At 44.4% G+C, this 18,918-nt stretch overlaps 1 protein-coding gene across 7 annotated transcripts in view; it reads right to left on the bottom strand.

The window, feature by feature from the left end:
- Positions 1-18,918, bottom strand: part of MYO5B (myosin VB) — a 387,835-nt gene that overhangs the window by 260,014 nt on the left and 108,903 nt on the right. The gene's annotated exons all lie outside the window — the stretch shown is intronic.

Raw genomic sequence — 18,918 nt, forward strand, 5'->3', positions numbered from 1 at the left:
ATCCCCCCTCTGGGTGTGGCCCTCTCTGTAGCCCTGGGATACAGAAACTCATTCACTTTTAAATACCTGCCGGCCTCACTGGCACTGGAGACCACGAATAGATGATCACACAAAGGACGGCCGCCTTTTCTGTACAGCCATTTGCTGTTCCCTCAGGTCTCTGGAGAGGCCAGACCTCAAGGGAGCTGGCATCAAGAGAAGGCATGGGACAGATGTGAATCTCTGTATCGGTGGAATCAGACTAAGTTTGGGGCAAAGCATTCGCTACTTCACCCCTGGGCAGTGGTCCAGCTGGGGAGTCTCCAAAGGCATGCCTGCCCTTGATTCTGCCTGTGTGCGTCTACACTAGGGCAGACAGTACCGTGCAGTGTCTCAGCAAGCCCCTGGGAACAGCCTGACACTACAGTGGTTTGGTGCTGTGACAAGGTCAACAAGGCTAACTACCCACAGTTAACTGCCTACTATAGACTGAATGCTTGTCCCCCTGCCCCAAATCCACATCAAGTCCTAAGGCCAATACGATGGTATAGGAGGTGGGGCCTTTGGGAGATTATTAGGCCATGAGAGTAGAGCCCTCATGAATGGAATTAGTACTCTTGTAAGAGACCCCAGAGCACCACCCGGCCCTTCCACCATGTGAGGCCTCAGCAAGAAGACTGTCAACCAGAAAGCAGTCCCTCACTAGACACTAGAATCTGCTGGTGCCTTGATCTGGGACCCCCAGCCTCCAGAACTGCGACAATTAAATATGTGTTATTTAAGCCCCTGCCTCAACCCCCCAGTCTATAGTGTTCTGTCACAGCATCCCAAAAGGTCCAAGACACTGCCCTTCCTCACAGGCTCTGCATCTAGGCTCAAGGAGGAAACCTGTGAAGGAGCGGAGAGGACTTAATGCCCTCACCTCTCAGGGCACCATCAAAGCATCCACCTTCATCCCAGCAAGCCTGCCAGAGAGCCTCTCCTAACTTCCACCTGTCCTTTCAAAGTTCTCAATGCACATGTTACTCCAAAGTGGACATTTTCATAAGTTATGTGGGGCGAAGCTAATGATGACGTGCCCCACAGCCTCCCCCAAGAGTCAGGCCACTTATAGGCCATCCACCTTCAGTGGAAGTCTCCTGAAGTATTAGTGTTAGAATAAGACAATGGGATCAAAATCCTCACTGGAATTGTGCTAAACAGCACCACTTATGGAACACTGCCAAGTACAAACCACTGTACAAAACTAGGGTGAACCAAGTTCCCATGTTAAGAACACTTCACAACAGGCACAGGGTCAAAGTCAATGTGATGAGGTGTCCATGTAGGAGGGAGAAGGTATCTCAGGGGTCTTTGATCATGAATCACTTGTCTGCCCATCCTAGTCTGTCCAAGGCCCTACATTTCAAGTTGGTGTTTCTTTAAAACACTGAATTTGATTATTAAATCGAAAAATGATCAGGAGGCGGCAGCTAAGAAAAATATTTTCACGCAACCAGTGGCAAGCTAAACTTGGAAGAAAATTATGAGTCACTTGACACTCAAACATGCCTTCCAAAAAAGCACCACTCTTATGCTCTCAAGTGGCTTTGCCAGCATCCCCTTCCTCCTACTTCACCTTTCAACAGGCCGACAAAGCCTGCATTTAGGTCAACCTCTCCAGTGGTTCCCTCCACTGGGCCAGCCGCCCTTGGGATAAATTATCCTAATCCAAACTCACCAGGGGATTGGATGGCAGTGCTGGGCGGAGATGACCTATTCCCAGAGCCTAAGGGACCCTCCAGCCCATTCTCCCAAATGGGAATATCCTCAACTCTTAGGAAAACCAACACTTGCTATTTTTAAATAACTTTATAACAGCCAACAAAAGCTAACTGATGGCTCGGGATGCTGCCAACTGAGTCATACACTCTATACACAGGTGATTCATCCACCAGTTACTGTACAGGTGGTGGGAAAGGGGAAAAAACCACAAGAGGAAAACAGCCCCATTGTGAAGGTTTACAATCCCTGCACTGTAATAAAATAAAATAGCTCTCTCCAAAACAATGCGTTACCATGCTCTGGGGCTGGCTTGGGGTTTTTGTTTTAGGTTTGTTCTGGATCAAAGTACGTAAATCACATGTCCTGGGATATAAAGACCCAAATGGGGAAAGAAGTCTTATTTCTGGGCAATTTTTTTCAGTGCAAGTAACATCTAATATTACGATTCACACTTGCAAGCTTCTTTATCTTCCCCTCTGTTGTGTAAGCTTTGTTAGAAAATAAAATCCGGAATCTAGAAATTCACAACTGTATAGAAGCAACTGTGGAAGGAAGAAGGGTTTAAGGCTAGTCTAATGGCCCTTCTTGCCCTGTTATCTCTTATTTCACATTTCCCAAATTCTTGGTTACAGAATTGAAATCACCCAATTATTTTTTTAACATCTTTATTGGAGTATAAGTGCTTTACAATGGTGTGTTAGTTTCTGCTGTATAACAAAATGAATCAGCTATACATATACATACATCCCCATATCTCCTCCCTCTTGTGTCTCCCTCCCACCCTCCCTATCCCGCCCCTCTAGGTGGTCACAAAGCACCGAGCAGATCTCCCTGTGCTATGTAGCTGTTTCCCACTAGTTATCTATTTTACATTTGGTAGTGTATGTATGTCCATGCCAGTCTCTTACTTCGAAATCACCCAATTATTGAAGTTTATTGGAATTTTACCAAACAGTGATTCATTTGGTTTAATAATATTTTCTGAAAACACAAATACACTTCTAAGAGGAACATGGTATTTGGTGATTCACACCCTTATAACAAATCAGTTCACTGCCACTTGGAGGAAACTAGTTGAGAACAGCCGCTCAAAGGAAACGTCTTTTCACCACTGTCAAGGCGACCCAAGTATGATGGGGCTCTGGGTCCATAGATGCACCAAGAGCTGGAGGAGGTTTGAAAAGGTCAAATACAACAGGAGGTAGGCAAAATGCCAGACATCGCAGTCACCCCTAAATCAGGAACCACACCCTATACACCATGGTTAGCAGACCCCAGGGCTCAGGCCTCACTCAGTCTCACACTGGGAATATTATAGCTCAAGTGTAGTATGGACCAAACAGACTGACCTAGAAACACAGACACCCGCAAAAATATTCCCAGTGGGAAACTGCATCCTAAAACTCCAAACACCTGGTCAAAGAAATGTTTTAACCTACTGATATTATTAGGGCCTATCTACATTTAAAATGCATTCTTGAAAACTCAAACCAATTCAGATCAAGGGCCTCACTCTTTACTGTGTTTAAAGCAAAGACATCGGTGAAATATACTAATATCACACACAACTTATTCCGTCCCTTCTACCTCAAGGAAATGTCTAGCCTAATACTAACTGTAAGATTAAGACATATTTCACTCACAACACCCTCTCCCCAACTTCTGTGCCCCCTAAGAGCTGAGGCCATTAGTCACTGAGATTCATTTTACTTTAGCTAAGAACCTGAAGCCATCACCCCAATACAATAGAAAGACTTTCAGATTTGAGGAAGCAGCCAGTTTAGGCAAGCATGTTGCATGCAACATGGGATGTCAGAGCACTGGAGAAGCAAAGACAAAGCAGAGAATTCATTCCTTGTTTGGGGACGTCAACTCCACTTTCATTCACAGCCTCAGAGGGTTTTCCTACATCTGGCCAGCCGTTCTACAAAGATGTGAGCTCAGTTACAAGGCTGGTCCCCAAGGCCACATACCACTGGGAGTGAAGGGAGGTACATCCCCTAGTAGGAGTCCCCACACTGATCCCCAAGGTCAGGAATCTCAAACTCATTCATCCTCAGGCACACCACTCCAGTACACCACAAGGGAGATTTATAATTAAAAGCAAATTACAGAATATGACTGTAACTTCCCTGAACAACCACCATGGAAGTGCCACAGTAAAACAAACTCTGGAGCCAGACTGCCGGCCATGCAGTAGCAGTGTGACTTGGGCCAATTATATAACCTCCCTGGGCATCAGTTTATGATCGGGTCCCTCCCGTAGGGTAGGTGGGAGAATTCCATGAGTAACGTGTAGTGTTTTTAAGATCAATGCCTGGCACCTGTTAGCCAGTGCTTACCAGCACACGCCCTCCTCTTCAGCCTCAAATTTTCTCATCTGTAAGATGGGAAGGAGAAAGAACAGATCTGTGTTTCTTTTAATCCATCATCCAGGATGAATCAAGTGTCAATTCTGAGAGAGTGGAATATTTGTCCTCTCTTAGATTTCTCTTCCTGGGTTATATTCAGTTGTTGTTTTTTTCTAAACTCTGCTTTAACCACCTTTATTGTTCTCTTTGCAACCATTATGTTTTCTATGCCTCACATAAGATTGGTAAATAGAAAAATGTGTCCATAGGGAATCTAAGAGGGAGAGGACCTTGGAAAGGAACTGCCTACTCAACTTTCAAACCCCTTCTTCTGAATCTCTGGCAAGAAGACGGTTACCCAATTTAGGCTTAAATACCCTCAGGGCTGGGGAACTCATCACTCATACAGCAGTTCTTTGCCTTGCCGGCGACTCCCCACGTCTTCATGCTCTTACCTTCTGGAAACTTGTGACAAAATCTATATAGCTGACCCTTGAACCACGGCAGGGGTTAGGGGCGCTGGCCCTCTGCACAGTCAGAAATCCACGTGTAAGTTAGAGTCAGCTCTCTGTATCAGCATCATCAGATTCACCCAGCCGTGACCACGCAGCACAGCAGCATCTACTGTTGAAAACACTCATGTATAAGTGGACCCACGCAGTTCAAACCTCTGTTGTTCAGGGGGTCAGCTGTGCTGCCAGAGGATCCTGATGCTGCTATGATGGGAACGGCGACAGAACTGGATTATAGTTTGGAGGACTTGAAACTTTAGTTTGAACCTCACAACTCCTCTGAGAAGTAAGTGGAGTATTATTTCATCTCTGGCAAAGTACAGGGGCAGAGGAGGGGGGAGGCCTCAGCAAGTTTAAGTGACTTTGCCCACATTTCCCCTGAAACCGCAGAGCCGGGACTGGAACCCAGGTCTTCTAACCCCAAGGCAGGGCTTCAGTCCATTGTCACCCACCTCCCCGTTCATAATTGTGACATGCCCGTGCTACCTGCTGTCGGTAAGGAGTAACATCAGTTCTCTCAGTCCTTGCTGCTTATTCTGTCCCAGTAATTCATTACGAGTGGTCGGTGGCAGTTTTCCCAACATACGAACTTGTGAGCTTGGCATGTTAGTTTAATTAGCATGACAGGAAAAGCAGTCACACTTCGTATATTCTTTAGAACTTCACAAACTCTAATCTAAATCTCTAACACCCAGAGTAATGATTAGCTCATAACCAGCCCCATCTCCATTCCAAGGCTAAACAATGAATATTTTATCTAGTTATTTCTCCTAAGGACATCAGCCATTCACTTATTATTGCCTTCTGGAAATTACACATAATATGAAACCGAGGTCATCAAACTAGTTAAAACTTTAAGTTATATGGTGATGGAATCAGCCATAAAAGTGCACAAAGATCATTTAACACAGGCAGGCTGTTCATGGCAGAGCTACTGCCCACAGGGAAGGGCAACAACTCACAGTGGAGTAGAAATCTGCCTTGTTCTAAGTTCTTTTCTGAGAAGCTGTATTTCCTATTTCAGCTCTGAGCACCGTAACGGTTAACACAGTTGGCATGAGAAGGGGGAAGAGAGAGAATACAATTATCTTACCCATTCCTACCCCCCATAAACTGCAATGTCTCCAGAAAGCTTCGGCTACCTTTCTGCGGGAATGTGGTCCTTTGTACTTGCCAGCAGTCTTTGGGATGCTGTTTCTGAGCTGTCAGCGAAGCACCTCACATCACAGTGGGAGTGGGGAAGAGGAGGGAAGCACTGTGAATCAAGCTGCCTGCCTGACGGTGCAAGGAAAGGGGCTGTGGCCACCAGCCCTGGGGAAGTTGAGGAAAACAGCCAGGCGCTACCACGAGCACATGGGTCTCAGATCAGAACTGCAAGATCACCCACAAAGGAACCTCCAACAGCTGCTCCCAGAAAACTCATTCCAGGTGAAAGGTCTCTTTCCAGGCTCTGTTATTACTTGTCTAAACCTAATAAATCATATTTTACTCTCAGCATACGGGGAGAAGGTCTCACCTGCATCCTGATTAACAACGCCACATTAATAAAACATTCCTGGATCCATTAATTCAAATAAATATTTAAGCACCAAGGTGGCAGGTGCCAGGACAGATGCATGGACAAGTAAGACATGGTTCCTAGACCTCAGAGGCACCAAGTCAAGTGGACCTGCACTTCCCAATGCTGGCCCATCTCTCCTCAGCCCTCTGGGATCATACATAGTGCCTTTGCTGTGCGTATATATTAAACCATCTGTGAGACCCACTGGTGTTATAGGGATGGCAATAGAGATCCTCCTTAAAGAGATGTCAGAACAGTGGCATAACGAGCCAGACCCTGAATATTCCCTGGTTAGCCTATGCCCACCACAGAGCTTGACTAACACAGGTAACGGGCCGTCAATATCAACGTGAATGGAAAACGATCAATCATATTTACCAAACATTCTAGGTCTGAATATAACGCGATGACATGGGAGAGGGGAAAGAGCAGTTGGACGGGGCCACGCTATCTGGGTTCTAATCTCCGGCACAGAACTGTGACCCTCATCAAGTCCCTGCTTCACTTCTCAGTGAGGCTCACTACATTTATTTCTGCTGACCCCTGGTATATCACTGTCTTTCCTTTAAAAAAAAAAATGAATATATTGCAGATTTTTTTCTTATAAAGTACAGAGGAGTTAAAGCAGACATCCATATCTCCAAAACTCAGTTAACGTTTTATAGCCTATTCCTACTCACCTTGGATTTTTTAAAACAAATTTAATGTTACTGTTGAGGGTTCCTTCCCCCTGCAATTGCCCCCGCTCTAACCCCCAAAAGATAGCCATTATCTTGACAGTGGAGCGATGCCCTCACATCCATGTTAGTACACCAGGACCACATAAATATGCAGCCAGAAATGCACAAGATTTGGGGCTGGACATTTTAGATAAATGGTAGCATATACTAAATACTCCATAATGTTATTTTTTCTACTCACCACTGATATCTATCCTTGTTGATACAAGTAGATCTGGTTCACTCATTTCAGTATTCCACTGCGTGTGTACCATTATCTACCCACTCTCCTATTGGTGGGCCTACACAAGTGTTCATTCACACACTAACTCATCAAGTATTACCCAGTGTCTACTGTGTGTGCCATATACTAGGCAGGCACTGGAGACTTAAAAAGAAACAACATAATTTTCACATCCGTGTTAAAGATAAAGAGCTCCCTTGTGGAAATGCAAAGGTTGGAGGAATCCCACGGACTATGCCAGCAGTCAGCTGGATATTTATGTCTAGAGCTCAAGGAGGGAGCAAAGGCTCAAAAATTAGCCTAGAGGGCTTTCCTGGTGGGGTAGTGGTTAAGAATCCGCCTGCCAATGCGGGAGACACGGGTTCGAGCCCTGGTCTGGGAAGATCCCACGTGCCACAGAGCAGCTAAGCCCGTGCGCCACAACTACTGAAGCCCACGCGCCTAGAGCCCATGAGCCACAACTACTGAGCCCACGAGCCACAACTACTGCAGCCCGTGTGCCTAGAGCCCGTGCTCCGCAACAAGAGAAGCCACCGCAATGAGAAGCCCGCGTGCTGCAAGGAAGAGCGGCCCCCACTTGCTGCAACTAGAGAAAGCCCGAGAGCAGCAACAAAGACCCAAAGCAGCCAAAAATAAATTTAGAAAATAAAAATAAATCATACCCTAGAAATAGTCTATTAAAAAAAAAAATGAGCCTAGAAGTCTTATGCTTACAGGTGGAAGCTGAAGCCACGAGAGCAGATGAGCTGGAGAGGGCACTCATGTGACTCAACCCACACAAACATGAAATGAAAATAGACCATTGTTTTTATGCCACTAAATATTGGGATGGCTTGTGCGCAGCAACAGATAACCGAACACCAAATCGCTCTCCCAATATCCCCAAATTAGACGGACTGGGAATAGTGGCCCTCTATAGCAGATCATGCAAGATATCCACAATGACAGCACAGCTGGCACGTCTGTGTGTGTGACAGCTGTGAACAATACAACAATCAGGCAGAGACGTTACCCAACACCATACAATCTTGTGGGCAGGGACACATCTTAGCATTTAGCTTTCTCCCCACATCCTGAGAGAGCTTCCTTAATCTACAGCTGGGTAGGATTCTGATGTTTCCAAATGATTGCCTCTTTACACCCCACAGCTTCCCCGGGAAACTCCCTTTGATAAAAAGACATCTTAGAGACTGCATTATAAAGCAGAATGTTAACAGAATCATATTATGCTTGTCTGCATGTATCCACCATCTATACACACAGCAGCAAAACCCACCAAATGAATACGTAAGTAGAGCAACAAAGAGGCCCCGGTGTTTACTAGTCAGGGTAAGTACTGGAGATGCCAGTTCTGATTCACGAGGCACCTTTTCTCAGGAGGCAAGGCCTCTTGTGTGGAAAGCACAGCTGATGTTAGGTGCAGAAAAACCAAGATGAGAAGGGCCTGGCACTCTGCCCTCTCTCCGGGGAGAGGAGAAAAACTTCCTCAGTAACCAACAATACAAAGGAGAAAATACCAAGGGCCACAAGAGCAGGGTGGGCTGGATGCCACCAGGCTCAGAGGTGGCAGGGATTCTGTTAGCTGGAAAGATAAGGCTTTATGGAAGTACTGACATTTGAGCAAAGCTCTGAAGGGCATGCAAGATTTGAACACGCAGAGACAGGGACTACCAGGAAGAGACCCACATGTAGGACACACAGCAAGCTGTGTGGGTGAGGGGGTACCTGCAGTAAGGCTGGCTGTGGACTGGGTGTGCAGAGAAAGGCAGAAGGAAAAGGCTGGGAAGTCAGGATTGTAGCGGACCATGGAGGAACCCAGAACACCTTTCCAGGGGCAGAGGAATTCAAGCTTTAGGAGCCTACTGAAAGTTTCTGAACCAGATAAAGGTGACATCAGAACTGAGCCTCAGAAAACTTCACTTGGCAGATATATAGGGAACAGCTACCACACACATCAGAAAAATAAGTGATGTGGAGTCCGTGTATTACCACCACAGACACTGCTTAAACACAGGTGGCCACACCGGTGAAACCACATAGACGAAATACTTTTCAGGTGACTAAAATCTTTTATTTATTTATTTACTTTTGGCTGTGTTGGGTCTTCGTTGCTATGTGCAGGCTTTCTCTAGTGTGGCAAGTAGGGGCTACTCTTTGTTGCGGTGCGCGGGCTTCTCGTTGCAGTGGCTTCTCTTGTGGAGCACGGGCTCTAGGCACACGGGCTTCAGTAGTTGTGGCACGTGGGCTCAGTAGTTGTGGCTCACAGGCTCTAGAGAGCAGGCTCAGTAGTTGCGGCACACGGGTTTAGTTGCTCCGCGGCATGTGGGATCTTCCCAGACCAGGGCTCGAACCCGTGTCCCCTGCATCGGCAGGTGGATTCTTAACCACTGCGCCACCAGGGAAGCCCTGACTAAAATCTTTAAAACAAAAATTGTGTTCCTTTCTGTGTAACACCAGGTTAGCTTATTAGGAATAAAATAGAACAGTGAATTTTTTTAATCTACAGTTTTACATATCCTCTCGCATAACCCTTTAGTCCTGCCCCTCTTCAAAGACCAGCTCGAGCCTGTACTTCAGAAATTACTAAATTTCTCCAATTGTCTGGATTATGCATTTGGGCACATTGCCATTTAAAATGCATGGATTCACGTATGTATAATTTATACCCCCCCATCTTCCAAAAATGATTTGTAGCAAAGTAATTCATTTCATACTGTCTTTTCCAGTCATTGTTTTGCATATCTATCTTATCTATATGATAAACTTTTGAAGAAGCATTGTGTATTATACATCTTTGGTTCTTCCAAAATCCTCAATCCAGTAGAGGCATATGCTAGTGCCTGACAGATTCTTGTTGACTGATTTCTATTGCTCCCTTTCTTGGTAATATCATTTGGGAGAAAAAGTCTCTCTAAAATGTCCATTATTCCTGGCTAATCTTTATTATTCCTGTCCATTACACTAGCAAAAGCAATCTTCCAGAAGGCATACCAGTTTCCTTTTTAAGTATTAGTTTTTAGAGTTTATCAAAAGCTCAAGTTATAGGAACCCTTATTCAAGTGTTAGAAATATAAAAAGCAAACCAAAGTTTCTCCTCTGAAGGAAACTAACAAAGGGTGTTCATGGAAGACAGACTTCAGGTCTGCCCACGAGAACGAACCCATTGCTTGCTGACAGGGTGATACAGACTGAATGTTTGTGTCTTTCCAGAATTCATTATGTTGAAACCTAATTCCCAATGTGATGGTGTTTGGAGGTGGGGTCTTTGGGAGGTGACTGGGTCATGAGGGTGGAGCCCCCATGAACAGGATCAGTGCCCTTATAAGGGGCTGAAGAGCCCAGAGTTCTCCCCTTCCAACATCTGAGGACACAGAGAGAAGATGGCTATCCATGAAACAGGAAGCACCCCTGACCAGACACTGAATCTGCCAGTGCCTTGATCATGGACTCACAGCCTCCACAAGGAGAAATACATTCCTGTTGTTTAAAAGCCGCTTAATCTATGGTGTTCTATTACAATAGCCCAAATGGACAGGGAATCCAGGAAACAACAGCTGTGGGATGTTACCTAACATCCCTTACTGGGTTTGTCTCCACATCAATCTAGAATTCAACAACCAACATTCATAAGCTCTATAGCCAGCATTTACAGGAAGCCAGGAAATCACCACCACCCCACCACGGGTCGGTTGCTGTTCCTGCTACTGATGCTGCCCCTTCCTTTTTTTATCCTTCTTTTAAGGTAATTTTCTTAAACCAAGATTTCAAAATGTAATGTTTAAAATCAAAGTAGAATAGTTTCCTAGCCTCTTAGATACCAAAGTCTTCCTACAACTGACCTGGCCCGTGTTACAATGCAACACAGTGGGGCTACTACCTCTTCGATCCATTTAGGGAGAACCTCATTGTATCGCCACTTCACTTATAACATGGTCGCACATCCTCCTGTAGCATTAAGTGAGAGTTTTCTTTATCAATATTCAAACAAGCTGTATTCTAAGTTCTAAGTCTGGAACTCAGAATTCACTTTTTCCATAGAAACCATCCTAGAAGTGATAAGTTCCCAGGACATCTCACACAGCCGATATACCCAAAATATAGAAAACATGTTTCTATGAGGAAGTGCATTCAAATCACATATCAGCAGGTGTTCTTGGGTATCTCTGTGCCACCAGGATAAGGGAATTCTTAGTAAGGGCTCCACCTGTGCATGTGGGTACACTGCAGTCACTCACCACTTGGACAAAGAAAACTCGACAAAGTCCTATCCTATCATTCAAATGCACTGGAGGTTTAAAAAGGAATTGTTAAATATCTGGCAGCCCATCTTACAGCAGCTCTGATTGATCAATGAGTATATTTAGTATATAAATGTTGTGCGTTCCCCTCCTACCCACAGATTGATAGAAGCTCTCACCTCCCAAGTTCTTTAGCACTTTATAGATAAAGTCTCCTAGTACATTTACAGATTTTACTCATATTCAACTTATTTTCATACCCATCCTTGTATTCTTGGTAATTCCGTCACCACCACAAGTACTAAAAAGCTATCATTACCATTTATAGATAGCACTTCCTAGTAGTCAGCATACACGAATCTTATCCCTTAATCCTTACAACCACCCCATGAAATGGGTAGACTCAGAAGTTAAGGGATGTACCTAAAACAAAAAGCAACTGGTAGCCCCCAAACTGGGGGGGTTCAAATCTGGTTCCTATTTTGCCTTCTTTCCATCACTCCAGGCTGCTTCTCTCCTTGTGCAGGAGGCTCTCAGGGTACACGGGCAGCCATTTGTTTATCAAATGAGCCACATGCCCAAGGGCCACCTGACTTATCACCGCACCCTGCTACCCACAGCTGAGTACCCCCAACCCCAACTTCTGTTCAGTGACTGTTTGCAGTTTCTGTAGATTTGAACTCCCATTTACACACAGGTACTGAAATTTTCCCAAACCCTTTAATACTAACACACTAAAAGGAAAAAATGGGGGAAATGGGACTACAAAAGTCGAGGGTTTGGCCAAGGGGGTGAGGATGTACTGAGGCCATCCTCAAAAGTCTAGGAGAAACAGGGGATCTGGTCAGGTCAGCCCCATCAGGAGCTGTCACTGGAATTATAGCCAAGCCCTCTACCAGTGGACTTGGGCTATTTTGGGCCTGTTACTTCATAAGATTCTAGCATCTGCTATGCTTCTTCAGGTTTCTAATTTCAGCTGCAAAGACAGAGCCCAGGAAATGAGGCAGACACATCTAAGGGCCTGTAGAAACAAAGAGAAGAATCCAAATGAATAACTGCCTGCCTAAAGGGATTTCAAATAAGAGACTCAAAAGATGGAAAGAAAAGATCAGAAGAGGGAAATGACAGACAAGAAAACCACAGTAGCAGAGACACAGCCCTAAGCTGAAATTCAAAAGAATCATGAAACCAAGAAACAGTGACGGGAGAGGCATTAAAAGGGATGACTGAGTCCTGCATTTGAAAAATGAGTAGAGGACTCTAGAAAGGTTAAGTGACAAACCCAAGGTCACACATCTTAAAGGGGAAGGGAGATTAGCGTGGGGAGCTCCTGCCTCTGGGCACTTGTTCTAACAAACCTCAGGAAAGCAGGATGCGTTTGAAACCCACGACTTTGGCTGAGTCAGTTTTTAACGAAAAAGCACCCTGTCTGCTCAAAGATCCTTATAAAAGGATTATAAAGGTGCCATGGAAACCATGAGGTTCCTGGAAGAGGCTGGTCAAATGCTTAGCTGGACCATAACTCTCAGGTTTTCCAAAAGGGGGATATTCAATTTCCTAAAAAGCCGCTGTAATGAATGAACGCCTCTGACATACAGGAGCTCAAAGTGAAATTAATGAGGGGAAGAAATGATGCTTTAATAAGTAGGAACAGAACACATCAAGTAGATACTCTAATATTAGTTAACTTACTGCATCACTGAATAAATATCAAGACTGTTGGGCTCCAAAAATACTTGAAGAATTTCAAAGCCTAAATAAGCATGACATAAAATTCAAAATCCATAAAGGAAAAAGACAGATTTGACACCATTCTTTTTAAAGACTCTCCATAAACAAATTTAAAAACAAATGACAGATAAGAAACATTCACAAGGGACTTCCCTGGTGGTCCAGTGGTTAAGACTCCGTGCTCCCACTGCAGGGGGCCCGGGTTCGATCCCTGGTCAGGGAAGTAGATCCCGCATGCTGCAACTAAGCCCTGCCGCAGCCAAATAAATAAATGAATATTTTTTTTAAATTCTCAAATGTACAAAGAAAGATTTCATACCTTATTCTCAAAGCTCCTATAAATCAGGAACAAAATATTAACAACCTATCAATAGACAATTCAAAGAAATTCAAAGAGCCAGTCCACATACGAAAAGATGCTCAACCTCACTCATGATTCAAGGAATGACCATTCAACAGAAGGATACCATTTTTTAACCTAAAAGTTTTTGCAAAATATTAAAAGACGTGTAATGCCAAGAGGTAAGGAAACAGGCACAGTCACGCAGCACACAGAACAGCAAAATGGATTAAACCTGGAGGGCAACTTGACCTCGTCAGATCAAGTCTAGGAGTTCTCTCCTACAAAAACACTAGCCTGATGATGAAGTCAATTAATAGGGATATTAACTGCACCATGGTTTATAATTGTACAAATTGAGAATTGGCCTAAATTTCCATCAACCATGGGGTGGAAACATATTGTACAGTCATCCATGTGAATCCTGTAGTAACTAAGATGTAGTAGTAGACGAATACGTACGATTTGGAAAGATAATCAAGGTATATTAAATGAAAAAGTCACAAAACGTATACAGTATGATGCTTATTTTGTTAAACAAACAAACAAACAAAAAACATGGATCTCTGGATACATGGTTTGTGCATGCAAACGGCTAGTCTGGAAAGTTTACAACAAAACCTAACAGTTTATCTCCAAGCAGGTGGGATTAGAAGAAGGAAGGAGGAAACGTGTTAAGGGGAAGAGTGGTAAGATTAGGAATGACCCTGATTCTCTCTATTGTTTCCTGCATCTTCCTAATTTTCTATAATACTCGAGTTCTTTTGTAGTCAAAAAGAATTCAATGAAAACACTAAAGATTTCATAATGAAATAAAGAGAAAAGGGTAGTTCATTCTGAAGGGAAGGGAGAAGCCATCTAGGAGAAAACTACAGAGCTAACCCTCAATCTATACCACTGTCCCATGGGAACATTTATCAAAAAAAAAAACAAAAAAAACCTCTATGCAGATCAGTGTTGTCTTCATCAAAGATTTAACACAGACTGAGTACTCTGGTGTTCTTAGAATTCTTCACCCACACACCTGGTATGTAACACACAACGCCCATGATGGGGTACTGACTCTTTCTATAACTATTAGGCTACCAAAAACTGAAGCTAGGACCTGTTGTTTGTGGACCTGTCCAGTAATAAAAAAACCTGTCAGGTTTTTTTCTTTAACATCTTTATTGGAGTATAATTGCTTTACAACGGTGTGTTCGTTTTTGCTTTATAACAAAGTGAATCAGCTATACATATACATACATCCCCATATCTCCTTCCTCTTGTGTCTCCTCCCTCTCACCCTCCCTATCCCACCCTTCTAGGTGGCCACAAAGCACTGAGCTGATCTCCCTGTGCTATGTGGCTGCTTCCCACTAGCTACTTTACATTTGGTAGTGTATATATATCCATGCCACTCTCTCACTTCGTCCCAGCTTACCCTTCCCCCTCCCAGGGTAAACCTGTCAGTTTTAAACACTTTGTATACAACATTTCTCACAGCAGGACCCTCTGGAGTGTACCCATTTCAAAAACTGTGCTCCCACTAAACTATCTTCTACTATCATGGTCTGCCTGACAAAGCCATTTTATCCTTTGGAGAAGGATGCCATGGCATGGCCAGTAATTCCACCTGTGAAACAGAAGCAGGAGTAATTATGGGTTGGCCAAAAGTGCCTGCAGTTTTTTAGTAAAAATAAAAGACACATTTTTCATTTTCAACAAGAACTTTATTCAACAATGTGTCCACCCTTTTGTTCCACTAGCCTCTGTCATTTTTCAGGCAACTTCATAATTCCATCTTTCCAAAACTGTTTATCTTTTTGAGCAAAGAACTGTTCCAGGTGCCTGTTACAGTCTTCCAGGGAATTGAAATTTTTTCCATTAAGAGAATTTTGTAGAGACCTAAATAAATGGAAATCCAAAGGTGCAATGTCTGGTGAATACAGCAGATGAATCCGAACTTCCCAGCCAAGCTGTAACAGTTTTTGCCCGGTCATCAAAGGAACATCCGGTCTTACGTTATCCTGATGGAAGATTATGTGTTTTCTGTTGACTAATTCTGGACGTTTTTTGTCGAGTGCTGCTTTCAGTTGGTCTCACTGGAAGCAGTGCTTGTTGGAATTAATCCTTTGGTTTTCCGGAAGGAGCTCATAACAGAGGACTCCCTTCCAATCCCACCATATACACATCACCACCTTCTTTGGATGAAGACCGGCCTTTGCTGTGGTTGGTGGTGGTTCCTTTCGATTGCCCCATGATCACTTACGTTCCACATTATTGTACAGTATCCACTTTTCATCGCCCATCACAATTTGTTTTAAAAATGGAACGTTTAAGTAAAGAATCGCATACGGAAATACGGTCAAGAAGGTTTTTTTCGCTTAACTTAAGTGGAACCCAAACATCAAAGCGGTGAACATAACCAAGCTGGTGCAAATGATTTTCAACGCTTGATTGGGATATTTTGAGTATGTTGGCTATTTCCCGCGTGGTATAACGTTGATTGTTCTCAATTAATGCCTCAATTTGATTGCTATCAACTTCAACTGGTCTACCCGACTGTGGAGCGTCGTCCAGAGAGAAATCTCCAGCATGAAACTTCACAAATCACTTTTGACATATTCGATCAGTCACATAACCTTCTCCACACACTGCACAAATCTTTTGCATTTCAGTTGCGTTTTTACCTTTCTTGAAATAACAAAGCATAATATGCCAAAAATGCTGCTTTTTTCTTCTACCTTCAATATTAAAATGGCTACACAAAAATTCACCAATTTTGATGTCTTTTTTTAAATGCATGCTAATGTGACAACTGTCACATACAATCTAACAAAATTGTTTCAAATGAAGTTAAAGACAACTAAGTGATACTAGAGCCATCTTACAGAAAAAAACGAGCAAACCTTTTGGCCCACCCCGTACTTGCGTTTTCCTCCTCAGCACACCAGGGCCTGTAGTTAACCCATGAAATAAAGGGAGTGAAGCAAGATCTTGAGAGTAAAAAGGCTAAAAGCAGCTTTATCACAGTGCCATTTCTGATTCTCCACCCAACGCTTGGTACTGGCTTCCATGATGAAGGAGGCAAGTGCACTGGGCTCCATGAGTGAGAGGGGCGCTGTCCTCATACAGGTGGTGGGTCTGCACCAAGCCATGGACACACCCATGCCCAGACCTCGTTGTGAATAAGGACCAGCATCTGCGAGGCTGGCTGGCCTTGGGGAAACGGAGCCTATAAACACTGAACAGAAGGGCATGAACCCCGGGGCCTAGGCTGACCAATCCCTTACTCTGACCACCCGTATGAGGAGTGTCCACAGTTCAGGGGGCCTCGTGTGCAAACACACCCACCAGAACTTACTCATCCAGATGTGAGTCACGTCATTCAAAGTAGTTTTCCAAGAGCCCGAACAATGGCTGTTATGGTTCCTACACGAACCACCTTCACGGGCTGTTGGTTTTCACATATCCTCAGGGGTCAAAGTGTGTTCCATCTTTAGTGAGAATGGAATTACTTGAAAGTAAGGTGTGAGTCAGTCCCAAATTTAGGGAACAAGATAGGACAGTATCACCCACCTCCCAATTCTAATTACTTCTGGCTACTCTCCTGGTCACCAAGCTCAGAACCTTGGAAAAAACTTTCTTCTGCCTCATCTCCCGACCTCTAACTAAGATGACCAAGTAATTTACTACCCAAACTGGGACACTTCTAAGAGTGAAAGGAAGCCCTTTTAATGTTAGGTTGGTGCATATGAAATGGCCACCTAGGATCATTTTTGACTTACAGAAAGGCAGCTCCATATGATTCATCTATGCCAGGTCAATAGGCATAAACCGTGCATCTCTGGTGCAAACAAGGACATATGGTCACCCAGTACCTAAGCCGTCACCAAACCCTTTCCCACCTGCTTCCCACACCAACCCTTTCCCTTTCCCCATTTGAATCATCTTGGTTCAGGCATTCTTTGCCTTTAAACTTAGGATGCTAAGTGCTATGGTCTCCTTGCCTTCAGTCTCTCTCCTCTCCAACCCATCCTACCAATAGCTAGGAGATCCCCCTTCCTAAAACACAGGTCTGGCCTTTCACTCCTTGTTTGAGAAGGATCAATGGTTCCCAGAGCCTCTTTCAGGCTGTTATTCAAGGCCCTTGGTGCTCTCTGGCCACTGTCTCCACTCTCTCCTTTGTTCAGTCTGACCTTTATGAGATGCCCACTTCCCCAGCATCATCCCCACTTCTATATGAGTGTAAGTCCTTTGCCTCTGGCCTCGTTCACACTGAATATCCCTAAAAATTGACACACACACACACACACACACACACACACACACACCCGCACCCTGCCTTGCATTCCTACTTCCTGTCCTGTTCCCACCTCCTCTCCTCAGTCTCTAACTTCCCACTCGCCCAGGGGCCCAGCACTGGACTCTATGCTGGCTCCTCAGCTTGGCCACAATATACCCCCCATCTCTGACCAACATCTGCTCTCAGATGCTCTGGGAGACCCCTGCTGAGCCAGCCCAGACCCTAAAGCCTCACCTGGCACCCACCCACGGGGGCCGGGGGCTGGTGTGATGAGGAACTGTCACTGCACATGCAGTCAGCCAGTCCAATGGAATTATCCCATTTCTCGAGCAAGCCCTGGACTTTCTGGTTGTTGGTATGGTTCCCTGTTCCTGGAATGCCCCTCCCTCCCTTATCTTATCCTCCTGAAATCCTCCCCATTCTTCATGACTTCAGCCTTCTCTGACTTTCCTCCCACACCCATTCCACACAGATGAACCTCTTGAATCCATGTCGCCTCCCTCATCACATGCCAGTGCATCCCGCCGTCCCAGGGCTGCCCATGATCAACCAGACTGTAGGCTCCACAAAAGCAGCCAGAACCATTCTTTTGAGTCTCAGACCTACTGCACTACCTGGCTCATCGAAAGTGCTCAATAAAGACTTATTTAGTTGTACTGATGAAATGTGTTTGGTCCATGTGTAAATTATAAGATGGCTTGAACGCAATTAGAACTTCCAAAACTTCCTGAGCAATAGCCGCGTGGTTAGAATAGCCCTAAAATGACTTCACTCGGCAATAAAACTTGTAACATGTAAATTCTGATATATTTGTTAAAAATCATTCATCACTTTATAGCAGCAGAATATAGGGCTTATTTTCCAGGCAATAAGCATGATGGATTTGAAGATATAACAGGCAAAAAGTTTTAGGTTCCAAATTAGGCATCATCAAATGACACAAGCCAGTGGTCAGGGAGGGAGAGTGAAACTCCAACACAAGTCCCAAGCCTTGAAATGTCTAGAGGCAAACCCCTGACAGCTCATGAAGCAGCCACAGGTGCCAAAGGACTCAATGCCAACAAAGAAACCAGGGCAGTAGATCACAGGCCCTGGTGAAACTGAGATTCAAGTGAAACTGAGATGGGGCAGTGAAAGAAACATGAAACTGAAGACAGCACAACCTGGGATTGGCAAAGGAAAGTCAGCAGC

This window comes from Delphinapterus leucas, chromosome 14 (genome assembly GCF_059928025.1).
Source record: "Delphinapterus leucas isolate spDelLeu-1000000601 "Yukka" chromosome 14, BTC_Dleu_Yukka2, whole genome shotgun sequence".
Classification (NCBI taxonomy): Eukaryota; Metazoa; Chordata; class Mammalia; order Artiodactyla; family Monodontidae; genus Delphinapterus; species Delphinapterus leucas.